Genomic DNA, 6093 nt, shown 5'->3' with positions numbered 1-6093 from the left:
ATTCAGACCATGCACAATGCACAATGTGCATAACAGTATATTTTAGTGGTGAGTGGTGCAGCCACTGTATCAGACAGCTCCGATTGGCATTTCAGCTCTAGCCCTTCTGGCTTTGTGACCTTGGGTAATTAAAATTTGCTGTGCTTGAGTTCCTTTATCTGCTAAATGGGGACTAGAATAGTATCCACCTAATAGGTTTGTTGTTGTAAGGAAGCGGTGGGTTATTACACGTAAAGCATTCCAAACCATGCCTAGTTCCACCTAGGATGTAAAAAGCAGGAAAAAAATATTTCCCCACCCCGACAACAGAAAAAACCACGATAAACTCTAACACTAACTTTTCATGAACTCACCAGAGAACTGAGGCCACAGGACAAAACAAATATCCTTCAGGCTCGTGCAAGGAAAGATGAAATACAAGCATGGGCTCATCTACAGCAGAGCACAGGGGGAAGAAATGCTGGGACCATACTTGTGGGTAAGAAGAATTCAGTTAGATTTTAAAATGAATTGCAGGGTGTCTGGGTGGCTCAGTCAGTTAAACATCTGACTCTTGGTTTTGGCTCGGGTCATGATCTCAAAGATCATGAGATCGAGCCTCACAGGGGGCTGTGTGCTGACAGTGCGGAGCTGGCTCGGGATTCTCTCTTTCCCTTTTTGTCTCTCTCTCTCTCTCAAAATAAATAAACCTTAAAAAAATTTTTTTAATGAATTGCAAAGGCCAAATGTGGGCTAGTGCGAGTACAAACCCGAGAGCACAGACACAAATGGAGTTTGCACTCACACGTGGGGGTCTTTTTTTTTTTTTTTTTTAATTTTCTTTAAGTTTATTTATTTTGAGAGAGGAAGAAGCGAGTGAAGGGGAGCGGCAGCGAGAGAGGGAGAGAGAATCCCAAGCAGGCTTCTTGCTGTCAGCACAGATCCAGACGCGGGGCTCCATATCACCAACTGTGACATCATGACTTGAGCCAAAACCAAGAGTCAGACGCTTAACCAACTGAGCCACCACCGATTGAGCCACCCAGGTGCCCCTATACACAGGATCTTTTACACAGACCTCCACCAGAGGCTCCCGAGAAAGTGGTTGGTGGGAGCAGAACAGGAGACCAAGACTTGGGGCAGGAGTGGCTGTTATTGTAGGAAAGGCACAAAAACCTGATTGGACTCTTCTCCCCTATTAAAAAGTTTTGGGGCACCTGGGTGGCTCAGCTGGTTAAGCATCTGACTTCGACTCAGGTCATGATCTCAAGCTTTGTGAGTTTGAACCCTGTGTCAGGCTCTGTGCTGACAGATCAGAACCCGGAGCCTGCTTAGGATTCTGTGTCTTCCTCTCTCTCTGCCCCTCCCCAGCTCATGCTCTGTTTCTCTCTCTCTCAAAAATGAATAAACGTTAAAAACAATTTTTTTTAAAGTTTCAATTTCCTGAGACACTGGGAAACTGGGGCAGCTAGGGGATAGGTAAAAGAAAAAGGGACATCCTCTACCCTTGAAGAAGGAGCAGGAAGCAATTCTGGGTCCAGAATCATATACCAGTATGAAGAGAGATCTCCCACATCTGAAGGAGGGGCGGGGAACTGGCCCATACAAGACTCACCACGGATACAGGAGAGTTTGGCTATCATGGGGAAGAGAGGTAGGGTCACTAGGAGAGCTCCACCCTTGAGACCCAGGCAGACAGAACCAGGCTAAGACTGAGCTGGACCAGCACAACAGAAGGGGCAGAACACCTGCCCCTTCCCGCTCCCCACCACCAGGCTAGCAAGCACCAAGTAATAAGCAAGAACTTCTGGGGAGGGGACAAGAGCATGGGGAGCAACGTCCCCTCCTTTGGCATAGGCAAAGAAGACTGAAAGTTGACGGTGGAACAGGAACACTGAGAAAAACCGTCTGGAACCCCAGCCCCACCCTAAGCACAAGGTAATGCTAGAGGACTTGAAACCAATGGTGCATGGAAGGTAACCATAACAACGGCCCAAGTCAAACCTCCCTGAACTCCTGAGCCTATTTCCTCAACCCCCAACACTAATGGTCTAACAGAAGAGGTGTGCCCCTTTGCAGGCACACTACCTCAATGTTGACTATACTATACACGATATTCAAACAAAGTGTATTCAATTCCTTTCAATTCAACATTCGACCCAAAATTACAAGACATGTGCACGAGATTAAATAGTAATAATAGTAAATTAAAAAACCAAAGTCAACAAGAGACAAAGCAATAAATAAAACCAGATTCGGAGGTAAACCACATATTGGAGCTATCAGATAAGGAATTTACAATACGTATAATTCATATGTTAGATGCTGTAGGGGAAAAAAGTATACAATAGTCCTAGGAGATGAGAAATTTTAGCAGATAAATGGGAACTGTAAGGGAAAGTCAAAATGAATACTAGGGGGAAGAAAACCATAATGTCTCAGGCATGAAAAATTTGAAAGGCATGAAAGATGCCTTCAAAGAGGAGAGAGAACTTTGCAGAAAAAATACTGAAAATAAAATTCTCAAAATTAACAAACTACATCAAGCCACACCAAATAACAATAACAAATATACCTATACACATCATTTCCAATGGGTAGGTTTCAAAACTACATGTGTAGTATTGCCCCATTTGTAAAAACTGAATTGTTTTGTGGAAAGATGATCATTAGAACATTTATAGTGATTATTTGCACATAATGGAATCCCAGGAGGGTTTTTGTGTCTGCTTTGTACTTCCCATTTTCTTTAAAGATAAGCAATAAAACTATTTTCATTGACAAAAATCTGACTAATTCTTTGAGTACGGGAGCTTGTCCCATTTACATTTATTTCCACAAAGAATGCATTCTGGTTCATTCTTCAATTTTTATTTTTTTCTTTTACATTGTGAATTATGAGTTTTTCCCTCTCAAGTAGTTTGTTACATGGCTAATTTATAATTTAGGTTTCATTTAAGAGTTTCAAGAACATATTTGAATATATACATATTTGTCTATCACATCAAGGATGAAACATCTCAAATAAATTCTACTGAATCTCTTTGAACCATAAAGACGTAACAGGCTCATTTTATTTCCTGTCATTAACTCTTCTTCTCTATTTATGTTAAATTGTAGACATTAATTTTCAGGTTATGCTTTTATATTATAAAATGTGTATGTAGACTTTTAATATACATTTATTAAGATTTTGGGGCGCCTGGGTGGCGCAGTCGGTTAAGCGTCCGACTTCAGCCAGGTCGCGATCTCGCGGTCCGTGAGTTCGAGCCCCGCGTCAGGCTCTGGGCTGATGGCTCAGAGCCTGGAGCCTGTTTCCGATTCTGTGTCTTCCTCTCTCTCTGCCCCTCCCCCGTTCATGCTCTGTCTCTCTCTGTCCCCAAAATAAATAAACGTTGAAAAAAAAATTTAAAAAAAAAAAAAAAAAAAAAAAGATTTTATTCTATGGTATTTAAGTGTTCACTGCATGGGGCGCCTGGGTGGCGCAGTCGGTTAAGCGTCCGACTTCAGCCAGGTCACGATCTCGAGGTCCGTGAGTTCGAGCCCCGCGTCGGGCTCTGGGCTGATGGCTCAGAGCCTGGAGCCTGTTTCCGATTCTGTGTCTTCCTCTCTCTCTGCCCCTCCCCCGTTCATGCTCTGTCTCTCTCTGTCCCCCCAAAAATAAATAAACGTTGAAAAAAAAAATTAAAAAAAAAAAAAAAAAAAAAAGAAAAAAAAAATAAGTGTTCACTGCAGTTCTCAGCTGTGACTTTACTGTTTGTGTGGGGGGCTTACATTTTGATTAATTACTTGGTTTATTAGAGCAGTACTTCTGGAACTTTAATATGCATATAAATTACATGGAGATCTTGTTAGAATGCAGAATCTGGTTCAGGAGGGCTGAGGTGAAGCCTGAGTGAGATTCTGCCTTTCCAACAAGGTCTCAGATGATGTGATGCTGCTGGATTGAAGACATCTGAGTAGCAAAGGACTACTTCTCTGAGTATTCATTGCACCATGAAAAGTACATGAATTGTATATTTTGAGCCCTTGAATCTCAGAAAATGCTTTTATGTTCTTGGCAACTGAGAGACAGCTCAACTACATAAGGAATTTTGGGTCATGAAGTTTCTCCCTCAAAACTCTATGGACATTGATTGCATCATCTCTGTATTTTTTTTAATGGATTTTATCTACAAAATTTATAAATTTTACCACCTATATTATTTTTTTTAAAAAGGAATTCTGAGACAAGTTTGCATTTCTTAAAAAGAAATTTTTTAATTTTTATTTTTTGAAAGAGAGAGAGAGAGCATGAGTGGGGGAGGAGAGGAGACACAGAATCTGAAGCAGGCTCCAGGCTCCGAGCTGTCAGCACAGAGCCCGATGTGGGGCTCGAACTCACAAACTGTGAGATCATGACCTGAGCCAAGGTCGAATGCTTAACTGACTGAGCCACCCAGGCGCCCTTAAAAAAAATTTTTTTTTGGTATGTAATCTTCTATCAGGGCATTAACAGAGTTCTTAATTTTACCTAAATTTTGGAACTTTGATGAGGGTATATTAAGAGTTTGAAATTCTTCGTTTTGCCTAGGACCCAGTGAGCTATTTTAATTGGGAGATTTAGGTCTTAAGGAAGTTTTAGATGTGTTTGAATTTTGTTTTGGTCCATTTGTTCTGGTGCCTTCTTCAGAAATAGTTATCCACATACTGGATCTCCATGTATATCCATGAAATCCCACATATACTTCTTTTCCTTTTTTTCATTATTTTTTGCATTATATATATACATACACACACATATGTTCCCCCCCCCCCCACCCCCAGCCTGTCTTCTGTGTCACTGAAATAATTTTTGGCAGGGTTGATTCTGCTCTTTAGGGCTTCAAATGCATCTTGACTCTGACATTATCTGCTTGGTTCTAAAACATATATTCAATACCTCATTTATTTCTCTGCATGGTTCTGCCTATACCTCAACATAATCTTCCACTGTCACATCATTTTACAGGTCATCTAATTTGATGGAGAGCAGATTTCTTTAATGTTGAGAGTAAAGAGCAGTTGCTGTCTGAAATTCGTTGTATTTTTTGCCACAAATGTTTTTCAAAAATACACACTTTCTCGGGGCACCTGGGTGGCTCAGTCGGTTAAGCGTCCAACTCTTGATTTCGGCTCAGGTCATGATCCCAGGGCGGTGGGATTGAGCCCCGCATCATGTTCTGGCACATTCTCTCTCTCTCTCTCCCTCTCTCAAAATAAATAAATACTCTTTAAAAATATACACTTTCCCTGAATCTTACTGGTGGGATTTCATAATAAAGAATCTTTTCATAGACAGCATATTAGCTTTATTCTTGCTTCCTGATTGTTGATAATCAGTGGTCCATCCTGAAGGGAGCAGACAGAGCATCAGAGCCACCGGCTATGCCAATGAGAGAGTTTGGTCTCTGTGATTTCTCCTCTATCTACAGGGAAGCCACTCTGCTGGGCACCAGGGTTCCAGCGAAGCCTCCTCTCTGGCATCTGAATACCTGCCTCTTGAGCCCCATCTTTCTCTACAGCTGTTACTGTGTCCACAAAGACCTGCCACCCTCCTGGGCTGTGGCTCCTACTGCTCCCAGCAGCCTCTTGTTTGGGGAAAGGGTCCCAGGTTCACCGGGCCACTTGCCACAATTACAATCACCTTTATGCTTTGGGGGAGACATACTCTCCTGAGCCTCGAGCCACAGTTCTTCACTAGTCACAGCAGCCTGGATCTCTGCATCCTGCAAGGTCACTGTTGGCAGGGGATCCCAGCAGTGTGCACATCCAGCCAGACTTCCCCCGGGCGCTTTTCAGATTAGTCTCACAGCCCACCCCTTTCTCCAGCACTCAGCCCTCCCAGCCCAGAGACCCCGCGGAGGCCAGGACTTTACCCTCTTACTTCCCAGGAGCTATGCCAGGCATTTGGAGACAAGTTTACTTCTGCCATTTTGATGATTTGTTTCCTTAGCTCTCTGTGTAAACGGATGCTTTTCCCAGTTCTATATTTCTTCGGCTATTTATTTAGGAATTGGTGGGTGAGGAGTGTTCAGAAATAAAATGTGTCCAAAAGCCAAGCCTCCTTACCCAAAAGTGCCCATCTTAGTCTGC

This window comes from Leopardus geoffroyi, chromosome B2 (genome assembly GCF_018350155.1).
Source record: "Leopardus geoffroyi isolate Oge1 chromosome B2, O.geoffroyi_Oge1_pat1.0, whole genome shotgun sequence".
Lineage (NCBI taxonomy): Eukaryota > Metazoa > Chordata > Mammalia > Carnivora > Felidae > Leopardus > Leopardus geoffroyi.
This window is presented reverse-complemented; position numbering follows the sequence as displayed.